The sequence below is a fragment of the Pan troglodytes genome, chromosome 7 (assembly GCF_028858775.2).
Source record: "Pan troglodytes isolate AG18354 chromosome 7, NHGRI_mPanTro3-v2.0_pri, whole genome shotgun sequence".
Taxonomy (NCBI): domain Eukaryota; kingdom Metazoa; phylum Chordata; class Mammalia; order Primates; family Hominidae; genus Pan; species Pan troglodytes.
In genome coordinates, this window is record NC_072405.2 from 14,819,445 (window position 1) to 14,846,803 (window position 27,359).

The 27,359-nt window shown below is 42.3% G+C and overlaps 1 protein-coding gene and 1 long non-coding RNA gene across 4 annotated transcripts in view; one reads left to right on the plus strand and one right to left on the minus strand.

Moving 5' to 3' along the window:
• Positions 1 to 27,359, minus strand: part of MFHAS1 (multifunctional ROCO family signaling regulator 1) — a 110,006-nt gene that overhangs the window by 54,314 nt on the left and 28,333 nt on the right. The gene's annotated exons all lie outside the window — the stretch shown is intronic.
• On the plus strand, positions 18,082 to 26,020 carry LOC129135636 (uncharacterized). The gene is made up of 2 exons (XR_008536607.1): positions 18,082 to 18,278; positions 25,729 to 26,020. It is a non-coding gene; the product is annotated as an uncharacterized LOC129135636 (long non-coding RNA).

The window sequence follows — 27,359 nt, forward strand, 5'->3', positions numbered from 1 at the left end:
GACCCACCATTCCACCCCTACATGTTTACTCAGGAGAAACAATGACATGTCCAGCACACAAAGACTTGTACATGCATGTTCATAACAATTGTATTTATAATCACCCCAAACTGGAAACAGCCTCTATGTCTATCAGCTGGTGAATGGATAAATAAACTGGCATATTCAGCAATAAGATGGATGAAGTACTGACCTGTGCAACACCTCAAGAGTGAGTGTCAAATACATTACACTGAGTGAAAAGGTCAGACAAAAGACTATTCGTTAGGATTTCTACGAAGCTCTAGACAAGGCAAATCTAATCTATAGTGACAAAAAGCCCATCAGTGGTTGCCTGAGGCTGGCATGAGGGAGGCCTGGCTGGGAAGAGGCAGAAAGCAACCCCAGGATTGAGGGGAAGGGTCTATATTCTTGATTGTGGTGGTAGATATCTAAATCTGTCACAACTCACCCAAATGTATAGTTAAAATGGTACATTTTATTGTATGCAAACTATACATCATTAAAAAAATTTTACGCTATCCTGCTGTGTTTTCATATTTAAAGGTGAAAAGAAGCGAAGCTGTCCTTCTTCTCCCTATACCCCACACCTCCTAATAAGCCTCACATAAAATTCCATATATCAGCTGGGCACGGTGGCTCATGCCTGTAATCCCAGCACTTTGGGAGGCAGAGGCGGGCGGATCACCTGAGGTCAGGAGTTCAAGACCACCCTGGCCAACATGGCAAAACCGTGTCTCTACTAAAAATACAAAAATTAGCTGGGCATGGAGGCGGGTGCCTGTAATTCCAGCTACTCAGGAGGGTGAGGCAGGAGAATCGGTTGAACTGGGAGGCGGAGGTTGCAGTGAGTCGAGACTGCACCACTGCACTCCAGACTGAGCAACAGGGCGAGACCCTGCCTCAAAAAAAAAAAAAAAAAAAAATTCCACGTACCTTCAACCTTCTCTTCTCCCCTCCTGAGTACCAGTTATTTTCATATTTTAAAGGACTTTCTCTTTCTCTGATCTAACACAATGACAACTAAGCAAAGGCATGTACCATTTTATAATATATGCAGGGTCTCTTTGCTCCACTCTACACATGTGAAATATTTTAATTCAAGTACAAGTTACTACTCAGAAGGACAAATGCTATTAAGAAATGAGAGTAATATTGACAAACTAGACCACTAAAATTTATGAGAACAATAAACCCATTTCCTGCAGGAACTATCTATTCTGGATATTACTTAGTATTATAAATCTGCCTCTTAAGAAAATTAAACCTGGGGAAGAGAGAATTAAAAAAAAATAAGGACTATAAAAGACTTGATGCAAAAACTGACTGAGAAAGAGAAAAATAAAGTTTTTTTTTCTTCTCAACAGTATGCAAAGACTCTAATTCCTCCACATCTTCATCCAACATATGTAATGTAAAGACATTATTTGTCTTTTTGTGAAGAAAATGTGCTATCTATGTAAAAGCCTGTCAAACTGTGAAGTGTTATATATTTGAAAGCTATCATCATTAAAGAGCCAGACTGTCCTTTTAACCAGATGGCCCCTTTAACAAATATCACAGAAAGAACACTAGGCTGGAAATGAGATATCCTAGTTCTGGTCCCAAATCTACCAATTATGAAATTAGTGACTGTGGGTAAGTAACCACTTGCCTTAACCCTCCATTTCTTATGTCCACCAATCCATGCCTTCCTCATCTCATAAGCTTGCTCTGCAGATCTGATGATGGCATATAAACAAACTTTGAAAATCACCAAGCCGCTCTCAATAAAAGAGAGCAGTATTATTTATTCCTAAGTCTGGCTGAAATAACGTAATATATTATTGATTACATATATCAATGAAACACCATCATGATATCCTTGTAACACAAGCCCAAAGAGTAACAGTCGCCTGGCTGAATCCACCTGTTTCTAAGAAACAAAGAATATCTCATTTCACATAGTATTACAGTGGAAGATCCAGAACCTACCATGCCTGGACTGTCTCAGATGAGTATTTCCAGAGCTTTAATAGCAAGTCAAGATAAACACAATAACTGGAGGAAAAAGAAAAAAAATGATACAAACCCACTAGCATTTGAATGCATTCTCTTAATTCTAGTAAATGGATATACATATACGTATATATACACATATATGTTTGTACAGTGTAACTCAATGTTTTTAAGGAATTGTTATCCATCAAAAGACATATCCAAGCACCTACTGTTCCAACCCCACTGCCATTACCTCATTATTAGGAAGACTCCAGGGAAGCAACAAAATGCTCATTACTGGCCGGGCACAGTGACTCACGCCCGTAATCTCAGCACTTTGGGAGGCCGAAGCGGGCAGATCACTTGAGGTCAGGAGTTTCAGGCTAGCCTGGCCAACATGGCAAAACCCTGTGTCTACTAAAAATACAAAAATTAGCCAGGTATGGTGGCACACACCTGTCGTCCCAGCTACTCAGGAGGCTGAGGCATGAGAATCACTTGAACCTGGGAGACGGAGGTTGCAGTGAGCCGAGATTGTGCCACTGCACTCTAGCCTGGGCCACAGAGTGAGACTCCATCTCAATACAAAAAAAAAAAAAAGAATGGTTCATTACCATCTGGAACATCTTGTTCAAATCTCAAGGACTTGGCAGCCATGATGGTGCCGGTCATTCATGGACCCGACCCGGTAATGACATATCATCAAACTCGGCACACTGTACACGAAAGCAAAAGTATCCTTCAGTTCTTCTGAAGGCACAATCTTTTAAGATGGATGATCACTTCTTCAACATTCCTTTAGGAACAAGTCCATTAGTTCGATGCCGTTGGTTCTTAGAATCCCTGTCCCCCTAAATCTCACACCTCACTACACTTCTAGTCGAATTCTATGTACTGGATGCCTAACCTAGTGATTTGCCTTGCCTTGTGTGATAAACATGCTCCTAAAAAGATGGTGTAGAAGGTACCACTTTTTAAAGTACTACAGGATTCCTGATTCAAGTATCTTATAAATCCTTTAGTAAAATGATACACTTCTTACACAAGAGCATATTCTCATATTGGATTTGTTTTAAACAAGGCACACAAACTATGACATTGTATGTAAAACTATAAGCCCCATCACATGTAATATTTTAAATGTCTTCATTTAACCTTAAATAAGTAAAAAATAATAAAATGTAGGGCAATTACCAAGTGCCTTAATAAAGGTCAAGCTAACTATGTAACATCTCCTTCGCATATTCCTTAAGATATTCTTCATGTGCTAAAAATACCGATGGCGGGCTGTACTTCAAGACTTCTTTTTGGGTCGGGCGTGGTGGCTCACACCTGTAATCCCAGCACTTTGGGAGGCCGAGGCAGGCAGATCACCTCCGGTCATGAGTTTAAGACCAGCCTGGCCAACACAGTGAAACCCCATCTCTACTAAAAATATAAAAATGAGCTGGGCGTGGTGGCACACGCCTGTAATCCCAGCTACTTGGGAGGCTGAGGCAGGAGAATCGCTTGAACCCCGGAGGCAGAGTGAGCCGGGAATGCACCACTGCACTACGGCCTGGGCGACAGATCAAGACTTCGTCTCAAAAAAAAAAAAAAGACTTCTTTTTGTTGTTTGCTGGGAATGGATCCACCACGTGCAAAACACTCACTCATTCCCCTCAAGCAAACATGCTGAATGTAAGAGGCCTTGTGAGCTGACAATCACTCAGTCAGACAGTCGAGTGGAGGACTTTTATTTCAAAAATGGCAATGGTAAGGCCAAAAGGGAGTTAAGTAGCTCCTTCCAGGCTGCAGAGAGACTGAACAGGAATAAGAAGCCAGCCCCTGGTTATACTCTTCCCTGCTCCACGAAGCCTTCCAGACCCCACATGTGCCACACCCCACGGGTACGAGAGTTTGGGTTGAACCAAAAAGACTTGATCTTCCTGTTCGTATCCCAGAATAAGCCACCCTTATGTTGCTGCAGAATTTTAGGAAATATGCCATCCTACTTTGGCAACCCTATGTGAGATTTTCTGCATTTAAAGAAAGAGGGATGTGTGTTCTGCATTAGCTCCAGAAATAAAAACCCCTACTCAGTCTCAGCAAGGCATGCAGTTAAAAATAATCAGAGCCGGTGTTTCTCTACGGCGAAAGAATGAAACAGAGAGCCAAGCAATGTGGGAGGCTGAGTGCCAACAAGGCTGCGTCTTTATAATCATCTTAGTAACCGGACTGCCTGCCGCAGGTTTTCAAGGCAAGTCCTGAAAGAAGCAGCACAACCCACCCTACCTTCTTCCGGAGAAACTGTAACTTCACACGTCTGATTTTCTTTTCTTTTTTTTTTTTGAAACGGAATTTCGCTCTGTTGCCCAGGCTGGAGTGCGGTGGCACAATCTCGGCTCACTGCAACCTCCACCTCCCAGGTTCAAGCGATTCTCCTGCCTCAGCCTCCTGAGTAGCTAGGATTACAGGCACCCACCACCAAGCCCAGCTAATTTTTGTATTTTTAGTAGAGACAGGGTTTCACCACGTTGGCCAGGCTGATCTCGAACTCCTGACTTCAGGAGATCCACCCACCTCAGCCTCCCAAAGTGCTGAGATTGTAATAGGCGTGAGCCACCATGCCCGACCCCACGTCTGATTTTGAATGCTAACATTTCCTCGGTACACAGTAACTCACAACATCAAAGTGACACAGGACGCACATGTAAATCGCACTAGAAGCCTCATCCGTACAGCCTTGCTATCAAGTGTGGTCTGCACCAGCAGCACCGGCATCACCCAGGAGCTGGTAAGGAAAGGAGAACCTCAGCCCCTGCCCCAGTAGGAGAACCTCAGCCCCTGCCCCAATCTCTGGACTCAGCATCATTCATTTTGAGCAAGGTGCCCAGGTGATCGGACAGCACGTTAAAGCTAGAGAAGCAATGCCCTAATCCTAGTAACCCATGCACCATCATGAGAAATCCCAGACACTGCCTCCTCTTCCTTCCCACCTGATGCTACAGGACACAGGACGGATGCTCATGGTGCTCCCTGTGATCTCTCCAATTTCTCACTTGGGCCTTTGCAATCTGCATTTACAAATTAGCATGGTTTGAATTAACAGGAAAACAAAAGAGTAGTATCTGGTTAGCATCTAAGAAAGCAAAAGACGGCCAGGTGCTGTGACTCACACCTGTAATCCCAACATTTTGGGAGGCTCAGGTGGGCAAATCACTTGAGGCCAGGAGTTCGAGACCAGCCTAGGCAACATTTCAAGACCCCCATCTCTACAAAAAATAAAGAAACTCACAGATATGGTGTTGTGCACCTTTAGTCCCAGCTACTCAGGATGCTGAAGCAGGCGGATGGATTCAGCCCAGCAGGTTAAGGCCGTAGCGAGTGGTGATCACGCCACTGCACGCCAGCCTGGGCTAAAGAGTGGGACTCCGTCTCAAAATTAAATAAACACATAAATAAAAAGAAAGTGAGAGAGAAAGCAGGGAGCGGGGTCTGTTTGGGAGAGAAAAAGAAGAAAGTGAAAGGTGAGCAGGTCCGGTGTAGAAGAAGCAGGTCAGAAGAGAGGGCAGAGGCTCATTTCTCCCCACATGTCAGTCACCCTGCGCCTGCTCCCATAAACATCAGCGAACTCATCCCTATCTAACAGGCTGGAAAACGAGTCACATTTCTCTTAAATTTAACTTTTACGCTAAGGTCCAAAAATGGAAAGGTAGAAATTGAAGAATTAATTACCTCTGTTTTATCATTAACTAAAGCAGTATTACCTGCCTAAAGAGGACAAAATATTAAAAAATAGCAGAATCTTATTTTATAAGGGATTGTGGGATCAATTTAAGTAATTAACAATCCACTGTTCTCTGGGACTCTACCTACATGGGTGTCATGCTGAAAGGCACAGAAACACAGATTCTAATCCTTTTGAAAAGAATGACAGATGGAGAAGAAAGAACTCTGAAGTCAGCAAGCCCAGAATGCAGTGTCAGCCCTTCTACTACTAACCTAGCAAGAGAACTGTGGGCAGTTTCTCAGGCTCAGCTTTGTCATCCAAAGAAACAGGAAAAATCAACCAACGTTGTCTCCAAAGGTCCTTCCATAGGAGCCCTAAAAACTGTATGATTCTAAGTCAATTAATCATTGTCTCAATATTACTATTTCTCTTTAAAATGGGAAAAATGACTCACAGGTAGTCTCACCAGATGCAGACTTCAAATGTGTCATTTGCTCATTTTAGGAAACAGTCCAGACTTCTTCAAAACATGACTCTATTCACACTTAGCCAGTCTTGTTTACCAAAATACAAATATGCCTAGGCATATACACAGCACACCTGTCATTGTTTACAGTTAGCATGACTCCTGCACCAGCTTCTTATCTGAAAAGATCTGAAAATGACACAACTGGCGTGCTCTAATTCTGCAGAGGCAGGGCTGGCTTCTGTCCACCTTCTCGGGCATAAACGGGAAGCTCCTGCAAGGTCAGCTCTCTGCTTCAGATGCCTCCTTCTCAGACCATCTCTCATGCACCATCCATCACACTCTATCCCCTGAACCTCTCTTACATCTTCTCAAAGCTTAAATTATAATTGGCATATTGGATTACTGACCGTTCCTCTTCCCCAACTTGATTTTCAACTCCTAGAGAGGAGGGGTGTTACCTGGCACTACTACTACATCAAAACAGTGTCTGGCACAGAGGCCATAACCACTGGCCAAATAAGCAAATTTAAGTTCTAATACTGGTCAGTGAGGTTGTTGCTGTATTTTTAAGAAGAAGGCCCAAAACTATCTGCATGACAAAGCAATCCTTGGATGAAGATAAGAACAAGAGCAACAAAAGAAGAAGAAGAAGAAAAGAATTCATTTTTGTTGGAGTAAGAGGAAAACTAAGAAGACCTATAAAATGGATTAAGATACAACTACCCTCAGTATTCGGAATGCACATGTGTTTTTCCCTTTAGAGTTACGAACAGAAATTTAAACTGACCCTCTGTCATTCATACGCAAAGAGGATAAAATCAAGTGGATTTTTTATGTTCTGCTTCAACTGCCATTCTTTTTCAGATTTAATCAGCTGAACAAATAATGGTAGTTTTCTAGGTTAGTTCACATAAAAGTCAGAAACAGTCCTATAGACACTTAAAAACTTTTTTAAAAAGGTGCTTTCATCATCAATACCAATATTGGCAAGATTACAATTGATGTATCTGTGAAGCAGCAGAAAATCATATTCCTTTTCAGTAATATTAGCATATCACAGAGCATATCGGGTAGTGAAACCCAAGCCTAGGTGCACACTTATCTAGAGGCAGACCCAGGAACAGAAGATTATGAGTGGCATCTGTGAGGCTGCCGGAAACAGGTTCTCAATGAGACACTTACAATTTCATTAAATGGCCTTTGACAAGACCCTCCTGCTGGGGGGCCCATGGCAGGCTCCTGGGAATGCTTCTTCCTCAGTGGTCTTTTCTAGTCTTTATCCTGAATTTTCCTTTTTTTGACTTAATATTTCCCTATCTTAAGCTTAGTGTTACACTCTGAGATTTGTTAACAAAAGCACACTTATCCCTATAGAAAAGCATAGAGAAGACTGAATGAGACAATAATAGCTTTTCATAACAACCACAGCGAAAAACTAAATGAGTCCCACACCCAATTTTAATTTTCCCCACAAAATCTGCTCCTCTCCCTAGCTTTCTCAGTTCAATAAATAGCAACTCCATCTTTCTGGTTGTCAGGCCAAAAACCTTTGTCTTTACCTCTTTCTCTCAAAACCCAGAACAAATCCATCAACAACCCCTTCAACTCGATCCTCCAAACAGATCTAGAAAATGGGCCTGGCACAGTGGCTAACACCTGTATTCCCAGCAGTTTGGGAGGCCAAGGCAGGCGGATCACTTGAGGTCAGGAGGTTGAGACCAGCCTGGACAACATGGCGAAACCCTGTCTCTACTAAAAACACAAAAATTAGCTGGACATGGTGGCACGCATCTGTAATCCCAGCTACTCAGGAAGCTGAGGCAGGAGAATCGCTTGAATCTGGGAGGTGGAGGCTGCAGTGAGCCAAGAACACGCCACTGCACTCCAGCCTGAGCAACAGGCGAGACTCTGTCTCAAAAAAAAGGGGGGGGGGGAAGGAGGAGGGGGGGAAGGGGGGGAAGGAGGAGGAGGGGGAGTAGGATAAGAAGGAGGAGGGGAAGGAGGAGAAGGACGGAGAGGAGGAGGAGGAGGAGGAGGAGGAGGGGGAGGAAGGGGAGGAGAAGAAGGAGAAGAAAATGACCACTGGTCACCAGCTCCACTGCTACTATGCAAGTCCAAGGTATCAGTGTTCCTTGCCCAAACTACTGCAAAAGTCTTCTGCCTTACCTCCCTGCCTTCACCCTTACCTATTCACCACACACTCTCCAGGACCTTTTAAAACTAGTTCATTTAAAATGTTCTCAGCTCAAAGTTCCCAAGCCTCACAGAATCTCCCCTCTGCTGCTGGCACCTCTCTGATCTCTTTTCTCCTTCTCCCCCTGCTTGCAGCCTTCCTGTCGTGCCTCAAACAAACCAAGAACACAGCTGTCTCTGGGCCTCTGCACTTCTTCTCCCTGCCTCAAATGCTCTTCCCTCACATAATAAGATTGCTCATTCCCTTACTTCATTCAAGGTTCTGCTGAATTATCCCTCCCAGACAGGTTTTCCTTGGCTGCTTTATCTAAAATAGCACCGACCCACCCCGCCCATCATTCTCTCTCTCATCACAAGTATGTAAAACCCATAAAAACAATGACTTTGTGCAGTGTATGAGCTTTGATACACTGCATTCAACAAATGCTTGCAGAATGAATAAACTTATTATGCATCTACTATATGCCAGACACAATAAATATTTGTTGAATGGATGAATAAACGAATGAGTGAATTCCAACATCCCTCCTCCAAACACACTCAGAAAAACAACTGTCTTAGATTTTTCAGTGGAATCACCTAAATGAGGCTAACACCAATGATATTTTTTTTAATTGGCAGGAAGACTGGAGACACAGGTACTTGTGTATACCGACTAGTTAGAAATATTTTTTGTTTTTTTTCTTCTGAGACAGAGTTTTGCTCTTGTCATCCAGGCTGGAGTACAATGGCTTGATCTGGGCTCACAGCAACCTCCACCTCCCAGGTTCAAGTGATTCTCCTGCCTCAGCCTTCTGAGTAGCTGGGATTAGAGGCATGTGCCACCGCACCCAGCTAATTTTTGTATTTTTAGTAGAGACGGGGTTTCACCATGTTGGCCAGGCTGGTCTCGAACTCCTGACCTCAGGTGATGCACCTGCCTTGGCCTCTCAAAGTGTTAGGATTACAGGTGTGAGTCACCATGCCCGGCCAGAAATATCTTAAGAAACAAAGAAGCAGAAAGGATCTACTCAGAAGCAGGCAGGATCTACTTGACAAAAGACAGAATGGAAATTCATTATTGATAAGACAGCTGGTGGTTATATACTAAGAAATAAAAAGAGCCCTATGTTTAGAATTGTCATTTACTAACTACCTGATGAAGACATCTCATGACAGACGTATAAAACAATTTTGCAGTAAATTCCCTGCACACTCTGGACCTTCAGAAAATGTGTATGGACTAAAATTCCATTTTATCATAAACAGTGATAGGAGAGTTTCTATTCCCAACCGCTTCAGACAGCAGGTGTTTAAAGTCAATTCATTCATTAAGGGATGCTCAGCTTAGTCTAATCAATACCTGGTATAGCCCATGTTGCTGAATAACCTCAATTTCGCACCGCAGTTATGCTTTAAAAAAAGATTTGTAAATATTGAAAGAGGCAGTATACTTGCTGTGATGCACATAGGTAACATTAAAAGCACTATCCAAACATCCTTCCCTGTTAGGGGATATTTTCCCCATCCTAGGATAAAAGGTGAGAAAAAACAAAGCACAGCCTAGACACTGGGTTGCAACTGAACTGCTGGGACCATCATCTGGGACGGCTGCTTTCCACCCAGCCCACCCAGGGCTGCACTGGCCAGTCCCTTTGCTTCTCTGTCCCTTTTAGCCGAGCTCCCAGAGTGTCCCACCTGACACCACAGGGTTTGCGGTTGCCATCTGCATCCTGCTGTTCTCATCTCTTTAATCATTTCTCCAACATTTATCATAATAGCCTCCTCCTAGTCTTCAAAGAAGGGATTATGACTCCAATTTACACACCGCTGAACCCGTGTTAGCCATTTGGAGGGAGTGCCTCCACTTTCCATTTTAAAAAGGGCCAGTCAGGCCTAAAGAGGAAGAAAAAAAAAAAGAAGAAGCCATGCCATCCCATTTCATTTTCTTCTCCACTGCAGGCAAAGGAATAAAAGTGAAAGCCATTAACATAAAGAGACACACGTAAAGGGCAAACGGCTCAGGCAGAACTCAAAAACCCCTGATCATTTAACTGGAAATTGAATTAAAATACTTCATGAGATAAAGACAAGCCCTTTTACTACTAACGGAGCTGGGCAGTTATTAATTTTTTTTAAACAATCAGATCTCGCAAGAGGTAGTTATTTTTAAACCATAAATTGAGTACTCAATAGAGAATGGACAAAGATTTTGGTCCTTACATTAGGACGTGTTTTTTAAAGCAAACAAATGAAAAACACAGACTGCTATGGCAAGCCATAGGCCCACAGGCTACTTAACACAAATGAATTAAATAGCCACAGAACCACTTTAATCAAACAGTGCGAAATCGGCTTCCGATCTCAAAGCTGGTGTTTTTAAAAACTGGTTAAATCAAGTTACCTTTTTTCTTCTGAAGGTAGGAAGAGGGATTTACTTCTGAATTCAAAACACTATTATACTTACTTTTTTCTTAAATTGCTACATGATGGAATTGACCACTTCCTCCCACTAGCAGGGTAAAGGTACACAATGCAAAGAACAGCTCTGCAGCAATTAATTCCTTTTTACCTTTTTTTTTTTCTTTTTGGAGACATAGAGTCTAGCTCTGTTGCCCAGGCTGAAGTGCAATGGCACGATCTCAGCTCACTGCAACCTCTGCCTCCCGTGTTCAAGCGACTCTCCTGCCTTAGCCTCCCGAGTAGCTGGGACTACAGGCGTGAGCCACCATGCCCAGCTAATTTTTATATTTTTAATAGAGACAGGGTTTTGCCATGTTGTTCAGGCTGCTCTTGAACTCCTGGCCTCAAGTGGCCTGCCTGCCTCAGCCTCCTGAAGTGCTGCGATTACAGGTGTGAGCCACCGCACCCAGCCTTGTAGCAAGTAATTCTGAAAGCCTTGCAGAAAGTAATACTTGCAGCAAGTAATTTCAGTTCACTGATTTTCTGCCTTCACCACCCCACATGTGCATAATGTGTGTGCACTTACACATGTGTGTATTCTGTGTCGGTAAGAAACATGTGGGGTTATTATAAAGATATTTGCCAGTTGCAAATTAGACCTTCACAGCTGCGGTCCTGTTCAGTCCAACTGTGGCCCCAAAGAGCCTCCCCTGGGCTGAAAATGCATTTTGTGTCTCCTGGTCAAGAAATGAGCAGCCCAAGTGGACACTTCATTGTGGTCAAGGGAAACTATGCTTTTGTATAAATAAACTATTTGTCTAAACTTCAAACAGGTAAGGGTAGATAAGCTTTACTTTCTAGCAAGGGCAAAAGTTATCTCCTTTCCCTTTCTCTCAGAGGGAACCAAATCCTGAAGACGGTTCATGGCTCAAAGCCCTAATTGCCTGGTATGACCCAGGGAAAATTCCATTTTAAGAAAATGTACTTTCCTTTAAATATTCGGAGACAGAAAGCAACCAGGTCTCTGAAGAAGCTGCTAGACTTTCTCGGGATGGTAGAAACTTTCAGGAAAGCAAAGGAATTTAATGAAGCCTCAGAGAGAGTTTGAAATCTTTACCTTACATAGCACTGATGGCTAATACTATGCTTGTTCTAATGAAGGTAATTTTGTATGATTCTTGACTAGGTTTGAGGCTACCAAAACCAAAAATCAGTGTGTATACCTTTAAATCCCGAGGCAACTAACAGCTATTAAACTAGTTAACATTTATAAACCATTAACTCTCACCTATACCCCTTGTAAACTATTAACTCTCAGCTACACCCCTTGGTAAATGTTAACAGTTAAAGTTCTCTTTCATTCATTAAAATGCAAATAGCTTAACATGTCTGTGACAATACACACTAATAATTTCCCACTTTTTATTAAATGTTTAATAGCAATGTAAGTCTCACTGATACCCAATCTGAAAAAACTTCCCATATTAGAGAGATAGACTGTGGTGCTAATATTTTCCTAGCAAACGATAGAATTTTTAAATTGGAACAGACTTTAGAGATCATTTAATCCAGCTTCTCATTTTAAAGATCAGGAGATAGAACCAGAGCCTCTGAAATGTCCAAAGCCACAGAGTTTATTAGTAAATATAAAATCAGAACACCCAGGGTCGGGTGCGGTAGCTCACGCCTGTAATTTCAGCACTTTGGGAGGCCAAGCCAGGTGGATCACTAAGGTCAGGAGACCAGCCTGGCCAACATGGCAAAACCCTGTCTCTACTAAAAACCCCAAAATTAGCCTCGCTTGGTGGCGCACACCTATAATCAGGAGGCTGAAGCAGGAGAATAGCTTGAATCCAGGAGGCGAAGGTTACAGTGAGTGGAGATCGCGTCATTACATTCCAGCCTGGGCAACAGGAGTGAAACTCCGTCTCAAAAAAAAAAAAGAAAAATCAGAACACCCAGAAAGATCAGGCCAGCACCTGCTACACACCAATTCATCTAACCCTTCAACACTCACGTAATCTCAGCGGTCTCTTCTCTTTCCCCATCTCCAGCTAGCAGGTTCCATATTCACCCCGATAGCTCCATCCGTGGTTTTACCACCCTGGGCAATAATCACCTACACCTGCTCTGTTCCTCCTTAGTGAATCTCCTCGACTTTATCACCTCGACTTTATACTTACATAGGGTCACGTATATAAGCGTGCCTCAAGAGGTTAGGAGAAAATCCCAAGGCTAGATGAATTACAGAAGATGAAAAATACAGTTTTCTCTTTTTCCTAACCCTTGGTGGTTTTCAGGATGCTGAATGTTACCAAACAGAATGTGCACACTTCATTTGTCCTACAGTTTATTTAGTCTTGGGTATCTTATAAATAGAAACTATATTTTGTGGTTGATCCCAAATATTAATATTTAGCATTCCTCCAGCACTTAAAATGCACACAGTTTCTGCCATTTCAATGAGTCCCTACAAGTCAGTAGGACACTAGGCTTTGCACAAACATAAAACGAACAGTCAGCACACAAACGTCTCAGAAATGCATGGACAGGTTCAGGGAAATGCTCTTAAAAGTGAGGTCTAGATACCACAAAACAGGCTCTTCAAACTCTACGTGTGGAGTTGTTATCTAAATCAACAAGTTTGCTTGGCAGCTTAATTAAATTCATCCTACCATGTAGTACAACAAAATCGTGTTTCCACATACTATTAAAAAACCAGGGACTAGAAAGTTTACAGTTCTTATCTACTGTTGCAAAACAAAACTGGAAACAAAACTCTATTCTTTCATATTATACCCCTTCCTCTTGCCTTGTTTTTCTCTTTCCATTCACTGAGTAACACTTTAACTAAAGAATGTATTTAAAATAAGAACAAATACAGGAAGTTAATCCAACCAAAACACTTAAAGTAATAGTAAACTAAGGTACATGGAAAAAGAGGAAGTTGTGATGCCCCCCGCAAAATAAAGATTTCCTGGCAGGTGAGACTTGAAAAGCGATCACAGTGTCTCCATTCTCTTGGTGATAGAGAAAAAATGTTTTCCCTCAACAAAGTTGAAGCTTAAGTGTAAATCTGAGGTCACCAGGCGGATCCCTAATAAGGACAGAGAGCTCCCTCAGAAACAGCGACGCCAAGCCCAGTTTTGGATACACAGGGAGTGGGTGGTGGAATGCCGGCTTCCATTCGAAGGAGACCCCTCTCCAGCACCATGGGAGTCGCACCCTTAGCAGATATTCTGTCCTCCAGAGAGCTGAGGTTTCAGGAGTGCCAAGCAAGGTATAAATGTCATTAGCGTGACTACTTAAAACATACCACAATGTCCGGGTGCGGTGACTCACACCTGTAATCACATTTGGGAAGCCGAGGCGGGCAGATCACTTGAGGTCAGGAATTCGAGACCAGCCTGTGCAACACGGTGAAACCTCATCTCTACTAAAAATACAAAAATTAGCTGGGTGTGGTGGCATGCACCTGTAATCCCAGCTACTTGGGAGGCTGAGGCAAGAGAATCGCTTGAACCTGGGAGGCGGAGGCTGCAGTGAACTGAGATCACGCCACTCCAGCGTAAGCAACAAAGCGAGACTCTGTCTCAAACACACACACACACACACACACACACACACACACACACACACACAAGAGGGTTTAGACCTGGTGCCTGCTGGTTTCAGCCACTCTAAAACCAATGGGAGGATTTTATTATTTTATTTCTTTGCAAAATAATGGGTTCTGTGGACACCATCGCCCTTCATTAAGGCTGAGATTCTGACTTCCATGGCCATTTGCCATTGATGCTTTTAATAACCATGCATTGATTCCGTTCTGAAGTCCAGAGAAAAAGCTTTCTATTTTTGCCTTCCCTAATAGGGCACAGCCAACAGAAAGCTTCCCACCATGCAAAGCTCTAGCTTGGCTGACATCAGAACAGAGTCCGGTAAACAGTTTCTTATATTAGGCTATCATTGTTGTTAGCCCCGATGAGTCAAATTTACATTCTGGGAGAAGGGTATGAGCCCTCACTTCTACATACTTAAAGTCAGAAGTGATTGCATTTCCATAAGAACATTTATACCCGGATGTATTTCAGAGTCCTACTTTGTGGCTGAGAAGGTGGCCTAAAAAACCCAATATAACCCAAAGGAAGCAGGAGGTCCTGATTCTGTTCTCAGCAGCAACTGCCTGACTCAGTCCGTGTGTCTGCTCTCAAGACCCCAACTATGCCCCTGCAGGCTCCATTTCTCCTACTATACAAACAAGGCTCTTGCCACCCACTCAGGCTTATTTACTTGCACTGTGTACATATACACCGACTCACACACACACTCACATACCCCACAAAAAAAATGGAGGCTTAAAAGACCCCATTTTGTCACAGTTTGCTCGGAAGCTACTCCCTCTATCTCAATAGGCGACAAGCTCCTGTCCTACCTGCCCCTTTCTACCTTTTGGGAATAAAAAGGAGTAACCAGAAATAGCAGAGAAAGCAGAAGGGAACCAGGATCTGACTCGTAATTACAGTTCCATAAACCCAGACAACTATTTTTGTTAGTTAACCTGGACAATCGCACAAGATGTCTGCTCATTCTTAAAAAAAAAAAAAACACGCACAACTTAGATTGCTAGTGCCTGGCACGTACAAGGCAAACAGTGTGGGTACAACCATTAGGTCAGGTCCTAGCTACGTATATATATTTGAGATGGAGTCTTGCTCTGTCGCCCAGGCTGGAGTGCAATGGCGCAATCTCGGCTCACGGCAAACTCCGCCTCCTGGGTTCAAGCGATTCTCCTGTCTCAGCCTCCTGAGTAGCTGAGATTACAGCTGTGCGCCACCACTCCTGGCAAATTTTGTGTTTTTAGTAGAGACAGGGTTTCACTATGTTGGGCAGGCTAGTCTCGAACTCCTGACCTCACGTGATCCGCCTACCTCGGCCTCCCAAAGTACTAGGAGCCACCACCCCTGGCTTAGCTACCTATTTCTATTGTCAAGGTTATCCAGTTGTTGTAGGTTAAATGGTCCATATTCACTAACACACTGGTGAAGGTGGGTAATTACTATTTCCAATTCCCATGTTGCATTCCATAAAAGACACCAACCAACTCCATGAACACCTTGATTTGTCTTAGTTGTGTTCACATTATTAAATTACACTGATTTAGGAGCAAAAAATCCTTTGTAAGTCATGGGCATTGTATAAGGTTGCCCAATTTACAAAACAAAAATATACGCTGGGTGTGGTGGCTCACAGCTGTAATCCCAGCTCTCTGGGAGGCCAAGGTGGCAGGATGACTTGAGGTCAGGAGTTCAAGACCAGCCTGGCCAACATGGTGAAACCCCGTGTCTACTAAAAACATAAAAATTAGGCCAGGTGCAGTGGCTCACGCCTGTAATCCCAGCACTTTGGGAGGTCGAGACGAGGTCAGGAGATCAAGACCATCCTGGCTAACACAGTGAAACCCCGTCTCTACTAAAAATACAAAAAATCAGCCAGGCTTGGTGGTGGGTGCCTATAGTCCCAGCTACTCGGGAGGCTGAGGCAGGATAATGGCGTGAACCCGGGAGGCGGTACTTGCAGTGAGCTGAGATCGCACCACTGCACTCCAGCCTGGGCAACAGAGCGAGACTCTGTCTCAAAAAAAAAAAAAAATTAGCCAGGTGTGGTGGTGCATGCCTCTAGTCCCAGCAACTCAGGAGGCCGAGGTATGAGAATCGCTTGAACCTTGGAGGTGGAGGTTGCAGTGAGCCAAGATTGCGCCACTGCACTCCAGCCTGGATGACAGAGGGGGACTTTGTCTCAAAAAAAAAAAGGAAGAAAGAAAAAAATACGTATTATGACTAAATCAGAACATCACATGGAACATATTTACACTAAAAATTATTCATTGCTTACGTGAAATTCAGATGTAAGAATAGATGTACACATGAGACCCACCCATAAGCAACACTTTATTGTTTATCTGAAATTCAAATTTAACTGGCTATCCTGTTTTTTTGGTTTTGGGTTTTTGGGGTTTTGTTTGTTTGTTTCTTTGTTTTTGATACAGGATCTCACTCTGTACCCCATGCTGGAGTGCAGTGATACTATCACAGCTCACTGCAGCCTCCATCTCCTGGGCTCAAGTGATTCTCCCATCTCAGCCTGTCAAGAAGCTGGGACCACAGTCGTGGTCCTCCCTCAGTATACATGGGGGGTTTGGTTCTAGGGCCCCCACCCCCAGCATACCAAAATTATTTTTTATTTCTTGTTGAGAGAGGTCTCGCCATGTCGCCCAGGCTGGTCTCGAACTCCTGGGCTCAGGGGATCCACCCGCCTCGGCCTCCCAAAGTGCTGGGATCACAGGCGTGAGCCACCACACTCAGCCGACATCCTGTATTTTATCTGGCAATCTTAACATTGTATTAGGACAAGCGGAAAACAGATGAATTAAGACATGGCATCTTACCACAGGAGCTCATTGTCTGGTGAAAGAGCCAGACCTGAACTAGAATCATACAATGGAGGATTGGAGGCGCTTACCAAGCGCTTTCAAGAACACAGGGAAGGAGCAATTAAATCCTAACTGAGATGCACACTAATGTCTCCATCCTGCACAATGAAAATGAACATTATAGAATTTATTCTATCATTCTATATATCCCACAGATTCTTTAATCCTGATTCATGAACTCGCTACAGTGTTTTCAGCCAGGCACAGTGGCTCACACCTGTAATCCTGGCACTTTGGTAGGGCGAGGCGGGTGGATTACTTGAGGTCAGAAGTTCAAGACCAGCCTGGCCAACATGGCAAAACTACTCTCTACTAAAAATACAAAATTTAGCCAGGCATGGTGGCAGGCACCTGTAATCCCAGCTACTTGGGAGGCTGAGACAGGAGAAGCACTTGAACCTGGGAGGCTGAGGTTGCAGTGAGCCGAGATCACGCCACTGCACTCCAGCTTCGGCAAAAGAGTGAGACGCCATCTCAAAAAAGAAAAAAACAAAAAATTATGCTTTCTGCCGTTATTTTCATCTGAAGCAAGTTACTGACAAGGTAATGTGAAGAGGGTTATAAAACACTGGCCATAACAGATTCAGAAACACAGATGAGAAAAGATGCTCAGTTATTTCAATGCCAAATAAGCCTCCTCACTTTTGTGCTTTGAAAGCGAGCGGGGACTGAATGTTTACCTGTTTCAGAACTACAGTTTAGAAGACAGTCTTCCCCATGTCTGCTGAGATGAGGGATTCCCCATGAACTCCTCACATGCACAGCTCTGAAAGTAAGATCTGGGGCCCGTATTTGGAAAACAAACTCCCTAGATCTTTTTGCTCCAGCAGCCAAAGGAGCTGGGCAAGGTACAAGAGTCACTGGTCAGGTGGGGTCAAGCCAGGACAGTGCTGGAGAGATCTGTCCCGAGCTCACTCGAGTGTCTTTCTCATGGCACTGGGGCAAGCATGATCTGCACAGCCTGGCACAGAAACAGCACTTGCCCGGAAGATACTTCCCCGTATTTCAAGATCAAAGAAAGTAGGACGCAGAAAAGAAAAGAAGCAAGGGAGGTAAGGGATGGTGTGTACATATTTCCTGTTGGAATTCCTCTGGAGTATAAAAAAGAGGGCCTGACAATTGCCAAATGTATCAGGTGAGGCTTTGGGATCCACTGGTGGGAAACACTGAATATATTTAATATCCAAGACAATAATTCAAAGACTCTAAATTGGGAAATTAGCTTAATAGTATTGTAGTTGCAAGGTCCTACATTTCAATATTAAAAATACTGACACGTTAAAAAATGAAATTGGTCTTTTATTCCTAGCCTATTCATCTTTGCATCTTTCCCAGCACAGAGCATCCTCATGGCACTTAGCAGACCCCCATGATGTCTGGTCAATTAATGAGTTAATGGATGGTTTCAAGCCCATGAGCCAGATTCCTGTCACCGGCATTTATCAGTTTATTGCTGCACACGGGAAACCTTGCAGCCACAGGGCTTTGTTTATACCCTGCCCTAGAAGCCACTAGGATTCTCTAGATCAGAAAGAGAAATATATTCTAGTTCTCGTCTTTCAAACTGGCTCAAAACCTGACACTTTCACATCAGGAAAGTTAAAAAAAAAAAAAAAAAAAAAAAAAAAAAGAGGAGAGATACCAAAAGAGTCAGGCTGTTCATAATTTTGTTTTGGAGGCAGTGCAGAAGAAAACATCCTAGAGAGGCACTGCCAAATTCTAAAAAGAGTCTTAGAATGCCAAAAACAGATTCAGTCCCTTAAGCAAAGTGGAAGAGAAAAAAGAAGCCTATCAATTCAAAGCAATAAAGATTTAAACAGAAAGTTCATGAGAGATCAATAAATTCCGCGTGTGGCCCTATTGTTTAGTTACTAAACTGCCAATGCAACTTTCAATGGTTAACCAACACAGGACAAGTTTGCTCCTAATTTAATATCCCTTTCAGATTTCTGACTCCATAATGAGACATATTCCAGGCCAAAATATGCCAAATTTTTCTACCCTGAAACAAACCTCTGAATTTTCTGGGCTTAGGTCCTTTCTTTTTTCCTCCATTCAGCCACTGAAATAATAAGAATTCTAATTAAAAATGAGTTCAGGCCCAGCGCGGTATCCCACGCCTGTAATCCCAGCACTTTGGGAGTCCCAGGCAGGTGGATCACAGGGTCAGGAGTTCGAGACCAGCCTGGCCAATATTGTGAAACCCCGTCTCTACCAAAAAATATATATAAATTAGCCAGGCGTGGTGGCGGGTGCCTGTAGTCTCAGCTACTCAGGAGGCTAAGGCAGGAGAATCGCTTGAACCCGGGACGCAGAGGTTGCAGTGAGCCAAGATCGCACCAAGGCACTCTAGCCTGGGCAACAGAGCAAAACTCCGTCTCAAAAAAAAAAAAAAAAACAAAAAAAAATCTTTTGTTTGTAAACTCAGTAGATATATAACTGTCCTACAGTGACATTGACAAGTTAACTTTTAAAATACCTAAAGCAAGTATCCCTGTAGAATTGGGGAAATTCCATATGCTGACTGCCCACTTGTTGATACATTTTGCTATCAGGAACCCAACACCACCAATTTTGGGGAAACCTTTTTCTAAACAAATGAGAAAATCCAAGATGATTCAAATAGCTGAGCTGAACAAAACAAAATGCTCTCAGACAATGACTGGTGTTCACTGATCTGGGTCATTTGCCTGCCTCCATGCCTGACAGCCTTTGACCTATCCCAAAGCAACACCATCTGTCTAGTATCTGAACACAAACTGGGACAGAGCACAGGGGGTATACAAGGCAGGGAGTAGTTAAGGAGCCAGCAAGGGAAGGAAGGAAATTGTTTAGTAAGTGCCCACTACATGCCAAGCATTGTCTTAGACATTTTTATATGCATTATTTTATTCAGTCCTTACAATAGCTGTATGACATAAATTTTGCTTTTTTAAAACTAAGCAAGTCCCAGATGTCTCCATATCATCAAAATCTAAATATATAACATTATTACCCTTTGAAAATTCTAATACATGAAAGAAAATTTAAATTTAATATTTAAAATTCTATTAAATGGCCCATCCAGTTTTGGAGGCTAGGAAGGGTTCAACAAGAGTGATTTATTTTACTAAGACCGAGAGCAACAGACGAGACCTATGCTACTGAAAACGATTATGCAATGCTGTAATTACAACTATATTCAAAATATGCCTTTTGGGGGATACTCTCTTCACTGTGGCGATGGCCTCACAGGTAAAAAACGAAAATAGACAGTCCTCCCTCAGTATATATATGGGGGGTTTGGTTCTAGGGCCCCCATCCCCAGCATACCAAAATCTATGCATAAAGTCCTGAAGTTGGCCCTCGGGACCTGCATATGAGATGAGTCAGCCCTCCGTATGCACAGGTGGCGTCGAGGTGGACCCACGCAGTTCAAATCTATGTTGTTCAAGGATCAACTATACTCATGATTCAGACCAAAATAGAAATAAAGAAAGTGAAAATATCTGTAACAACAAGGATAAAGCATTCTCAGTCAAAAAAGACTATATAGAGGAACACAAGCCAGATATCTCTGTTTTGTATTTCTCAACATATTTTCCGCACAATACCAGCTCCAGGGGATGCTACTTCTTACATATGCACACACATACACACACACATAAAGATTCTTCAGTCAGTAAGTTTGAAAAATGCTTGGTTAAACAAAGCTCACCATGGCTGGTTGCGGTGGCTCATGCCTGTAATCCCAGAACTTTGGGAGGCTGAGATGCAAGGATCACTTGAGGTCAGGAGTTCGAGACCAGCCTGGCCAACATGGCGAAACCCCGTCTCTACAAAAATTACATGGGTGTAGTGGCACACGCCTGTAGTCCCAGCTACTCGGGAGGCTGAGGCAGGAGAATCACTTAAACCCAGGAGGTGGAAGTTGTAGTGAGCCAAGATCACACCACTGCACTCCAGCCTGGGTGACAGAGCAAGACTCTGTGCCCCTCACACCAAAAAAAAAAGTTCACCATGTTTCCTAACTGTGGAACTTCTCAGAGGCCTTCTCATACACTAAGATACTTGGTGCTATTCAAAGACAGCTTAATAAAATACAGTTGGTCGTTTACCAACACGGGTGTGAACTGTGCAGGTGTACTTATATGACAGTTTTCTTCCACCCCTACCATGCCTGAGACAGCAAGACCAACCCCTCCTCTTCTTCCTCCTCCTCAGTCTACTCAGTTTTAACATGACAAGGATGAAGACCTTTACCGATGATTTACTTCCATTTAAGGAATCGTAAACATATTTCCTCTTCCTTATGGTTTTCTCAATAACATTTTCTTTGCTCTAGTTTACTATATTGTAAGAATATAGTATACAATAGATATAATGTACAAAACATGTGCTATTGACTGTTAATGCTCTCAGTAAGGCTTCTAGTCAACAGTAGGCTATTAGTAGTTAAATTCTGCAAAGTCAAAAGTTAGATGTTCAACTGAATGGGGGGTCGGTGCCCCCAGTGCCTGCATTGTTCAAGGGTCAACTGTATTTTTTACTAATTTTAAGTGATATCTGGTATTAATCCCATTTTCAGTTAAGTGGCAGTTCAAACAAATTAAAATAACTTACCCATCAGGACTGCATACCTTAGGTGGAGGATTTAGGATCTGAAACACATTTGGCTGGCTCCAAAGCCTGTATTCTCTCCCATTGTCCCACAGTGCCACAAAAAAAAATGGAAATAATTAATTTGGGTCTGCCTGCTCCCTCTCAGGGCTGCAAATCCTTCATCAAGAGTCAAGGTATGGTCAGAGGGAGCACACGTAGGCCTGAGATTCCACAGAAAGAGCACAGAACAAAAGATGGAAACCCATCCCACTCACACGACAGCCCTTCTTGGGTACACTCTCTTTGGTGGCAGATGCCCAAAGACAACAGACTGTGCTACGCGTCAACAATCTCATCTGACTGCTAGGGTAGGTCCATTCTATGTAAAAATAACAACAACCCCTGCCTTCTCAGTCCCCTGTACTTAATTATTAGAAAAAGAGAAGGAGAAAATACGCCAGTTAGGAAACTTCAAGAACACCCTCTGTTCCTTTCCATTTTGCTGGCATGCATCTCCACTAGAAGCCTGAGAAAATATGGCATCAAGGTGACCAACCTACATACACTTGTACCGGATTCTCTAGAATTTGTCTTCAGGAATTCCCCGGGGCTCTTCCTGTGGTGCTGAGTGTGGCTCTGCCACCGTCACAGCAAACAGGAGGCTTAAGGATGAAGTGACAGCCGCTTTCCCAAATGAAATGCCATAACATCACCCAGACCGCCTCACTTAGGACTGAGGGCTCCACGCATTCAAGCAATAACTAAAGGAGAATCAGTGTGAGTTCATCCACTGAGTCATGCCAAACTACAAGACCTTTTTTTCTCTTGAAAAAGGCTGAGAGAGATGTTTGCTCTTGTCAGACAGTTCTAATTTTCATGCAAATTAAATCACTGGTCTCGTTTCCATTTCTTCTGGGCTCATATGCATACATATTTATGTATACATACGTATACAAACCCACAACCACTTATTTCATCACTATGAAAGCCCAAATATCTTATTATAATCACTGCAATGGACATGACAAGAACTGGGAGTTCTATTTCACAGTCCCTATTAGCGATTATGACATAAAGTCTACACGTGCCTTTTAATTTCATCACTCAACGTTTCTTGGGCTGAGGTAATATCAAACTCATCTTTACATTCATCCACTGTAATTTCAAGTAGAATGCCTGAAAAGTGGTAGACATATATAAAACATCTACCGAACTGAATTAAAGCAAAATAAAACATGTAATGTAAAACAGAACACTCAGGCCTTGTGTCTTACAAAATGCTTGAAACTTCACAATCGAGATGTGACCATTGCCAAGTCTTTCCAATGAATTAAAAAGCAAACAAAATTTCTACTATACTTATGCCACGCGAAATTGCTGCTTTTGTAGGTCAAGAATGATTGGATATCAACAATTTCATGTGTTTCAGTCTAAGAGAATATAATCAATCACACAAACTAAGGTAGAAAATCTGGATATATCTCCAACAACAATGTTCCACTTACCACAATATTCATATATAAAGGATATAATCACAAGGCACATACCAAATTAGTGTGAAAAGAGCATGTTTCAGGACATCTAAGGAAATCGTATAATCAAAACTTATTTTTTAAATTAAAAAGATATAATAAAGACATTTTACGTGTAATAAAATTCACCAATTTTAAATGCAGAACTTGATGCATTTTGACAGATATAGTCTCGTAACCTCCACTACAATCATGAGGTAGAATATTCCCATCACCACAAAAAGGTTCTCTTGTACCCCTCTGCAGTAAATCCCTTCCCCATACCACTGGCCCCAGACCTGCTTTCTGACAGTGTATCAGTTTTGCCTTTTCTAGAACTTCATATAAATGGAGTCATACAATATGTACTCTTGTCTGGCTTCTTTCACTCAGCATAATGCTTTTGAGAATCATCCATGTCGCTTTATCAGTAGTTCATCTCTTTTCCTTGCTATGTCGCATACCACAATGTGTTTATCTGTGCACCAGATAAATTGTTTCCAGTATGTGGCAATTGTGGAAAAAGCTGTTATGAACATTTGGGTGTCTTTTTAAAATGTATTTTCATTTCCCTTGAGTGAATTAACTCAGAATGAAATTGCTGAGTTAGCTAGTAAACATGTGTTTAACTTTATATGAAACTAGCAAACTGTTTCCCCAAATGCTATATCATTTTCCACTCCCAAGAGCAGCGTAGGAAAGCTCCAGTTGTCACAGCTCCTTGCCAACACTTGGTATGGTCAGTCTTTTTCATCTTAGCCACTCTAGGAAACATGCAGTAGTATCTCCTACTGGTTTAATTTACATTTCTCTAATGATTAATGATGTTGACATCTTATACTTACCTGCCATTCATATATCATATTTTGGAAAATCTCTATTCAAAATATTTTACTCATGTTTAACTGGGTTGTCTCAGCTACAAGAGGTTTTTTTTTTTAATCAGATACATATTTTTCAAATATTTTCTCCTAGACTATAGATTGCCTCTTCATCTTCTTAACATATCTTTTGAAGGCCCAAAGTTTTAAATTTAGATTAAGTTAAAAAAATTTCTTAAACTAAAAAATTATTTAGTTTCTATGCTAAAAAGAAAAAATATCTGCTGTTAGGGGGTGGAGGTGATGAACAGGCAGAGCTCAGAGGAATTTTAGGGCAGTGAAACTCTTCCGTATGATACTATAACGGTGGACACATCTAATTACACATTTGTCCAAACTCATAGAAAACTAAGAGTGAACCCTACCTAGTGTGAACTACTGGACTTCGGGTGACAATGTTGTGTCAATGTAGGTTCATAGATTGTAACCAGTCCCACTGTGGTTGGGGATGCTACTAATGGGAGAGGCTGCGCATGTGTTGGGGCAGGGAACAGATGGGCAATCTCATGCCTTCTGTGCAATTTTGCTGTGAACCTAAAACTTCTCTGAAACATAAAGTCTATTTAACAGTAAAAATCTTTGCCCCTCTGAAGGTCACTAAGAGTTTCTCCTATGCTTCCTTGGTAAGACTGTATAGTTTTAGCACTTACATTTAGATCTATTACCCATTTCAAGTTAATTTGTGTATATGGTACAAGGAATGACTCAAGGTTCATTTTTAATATACAATTATCTGACTGTTTTGGCACCACTTGAAAATATTCTTTTCCTCACTGAATTATATTTGTACCTTTGTCCATAATCAATTGGGCATGTATGTGTGGGTCTATTCTGTTCCATCAATCTATCTGTCTATACTTAGGCCAATACTACACTGTCTTAATTACTACAGCCGGAAAGTAAGCACTGAAATCAGGCAGTGTAACTTAGAATACAGTACTGATTTTTAAATAATTTAATAACTGTCGGACAATTCACCCCCAATGGATATATCACAGGACCTCAAAATGATGCTGTTACTCCCTCCATTCCTTTTTCCTCTGTAAATTAACAGTGGCTCCTTGCACACATGCCAGTGGGACTTCAAAGGCCTCCATGTATTTCCTGCTTAGATGGAGCACAAAGAATTCCTGCCCAGTTGACCTCACCCAGAATGGACTCTTACCTATATTTATTACCACGTATGATCTTTTCTTGTTCCACTAGCCATAACCCCTTGTACCCGTGGTCTCTAGTCCTTAGATTTTTCCAGACCATATCATTAAAATGTTTCTAACCTCTGTTTTGATCATCTGATTCCTACCTATTTTGGACTGCCTCAGAGAATCATTTCCCTAACATACTGGTCCTTAACCCAGACCATGGCCTGTTTTCACTCAGAGTCTGGCCCTTACCTCTAACTGAAACCCACCCCATCATCTCACAGAACTAATATATTAATACGTAGTTTCTAATGAGCTTAGAAATTGACCCACCCTATCTTAAAACTTAAGAAAGTTTCATTTGTTTTATCTGAATTCCTTTCTCAGAAAACCAACCATCAGGGCTCCCAGATATCAAGGAGCTGAAACTCACCAGATCACTGCATTTGGACAAGGAGACACCAGACCCTTCACCCATCATGGCTGCCTCAGTGACCACCAGCTTCCTGTTGACCAACTCCTCTTCCTTATACCTTCCTAATTCCTGTTTACCGGCATGTAGTTACATTGCCTTCCCACTATATCAGCCCCCAGTTTTAGTTGGTCAGGGAGATGGATTTGAGACTGAGCTCCCATCTCCATGGCTGCAGTACCCGATTAAAGCCTTCTTCCCTGGCAACACTCGTCTCAGTAGTGATTGGCTTTCTGTGCGGCAAGCAGCAGGACCTAAACCAAATCTATGGTGTTTTGGTAACATAAACACAGAAGGGTAAGTTAAAAAAACAAAGCCATTTTCTGCCCCTGTGCTCAACCAAATCTGCTGCTACTGGCCATGAGGGTCACCCACTGCACAATTCAAGGATGCCATTCACACCAAGCAACAAAATGGCCCTGCCCGACTCCTCCTCCTCTTTGCCCACCCTCCCACATTAGTAGAAACAATGTCTTCCCATCAGAATCACCAAGTAAAAATATTTTTAATGTTCCTTGGACCAAATTCATATCCTAAATATTCTTATGTTAAACTTGATGTGTTTCAGACAAGTCAAAATGCAATCTACAAATAACTGTTTCAGTGAGATCACTTTTTCATTTATTTCTCCTAAAATCCTCATATATTTACATCATCTTATAGAACCACAATGACCATAAAATTAGCTACTCTCTTCCTATCATTTGTACTAGCTACCCACCAGAGAGTTTTGAAATGTATCATGTAAACTGAATTTTCCAGTTGCATGCCAGGATAAAAGTCCTTGAACTTGGGGTCACTTGGCAGTCATTTTATCTTTAAACTCACACCTACAGGCACTAGGGAAAAAAGGAAAGGGAAGGAGAGAGGGCGAGAGAGAGGACTCAGATAAGATGATATCATAAAGTTATATAACATGGTGCTGAAATTGTCTCATCCAAAAAATTACTTGAGATTTCTTTTGGCTTTAGGTATGAACCACATATTAGTTACTAGAAAAGGTATCTAGTTTCCACCTAGATAAAAAAACAAACCAAAAACATGTTTCAGGCCAGGTGTGGTGGCTCATGCCTGTAATCCTGGCACTTTAGGAGGGCAAGGTGGGTGGATCACTTGAGGTCAGGAGTTCAAGACCAGCCTGGCCAACATGGTGAACCCTCGTCTCCACTAAAAATACAAAAAGTTAGCCGGGCACAGTGGCGTGCACCTGTAATCCCAGTTACTCAGGAGGCCGAGGCAGGAGAATCGCTTGAACCCAGGAGCTGGAGGTTGCAGTAAGCCGAGATTGTGCCACTGCACTCAACCCTGGATGACAGAGTGAGACTCCATCACAAAAAAAAAAAAAAAAAGAAAAAGAAATGTTTCACTGTCAAAATGACAGGCTGAGAAATTATTTCCCCATAAAAACCTAGTTCCACTTAGTTTAAGAAACAAAACTCAAAAGGCAAAAATTAGAAACTCCTGGATACAAAAATCAGAAATGGGAAAAGAGACACAAGGTACAGAGGATGGAGAGGAAGGAGACTAGGAGTTACTACCCTAACTT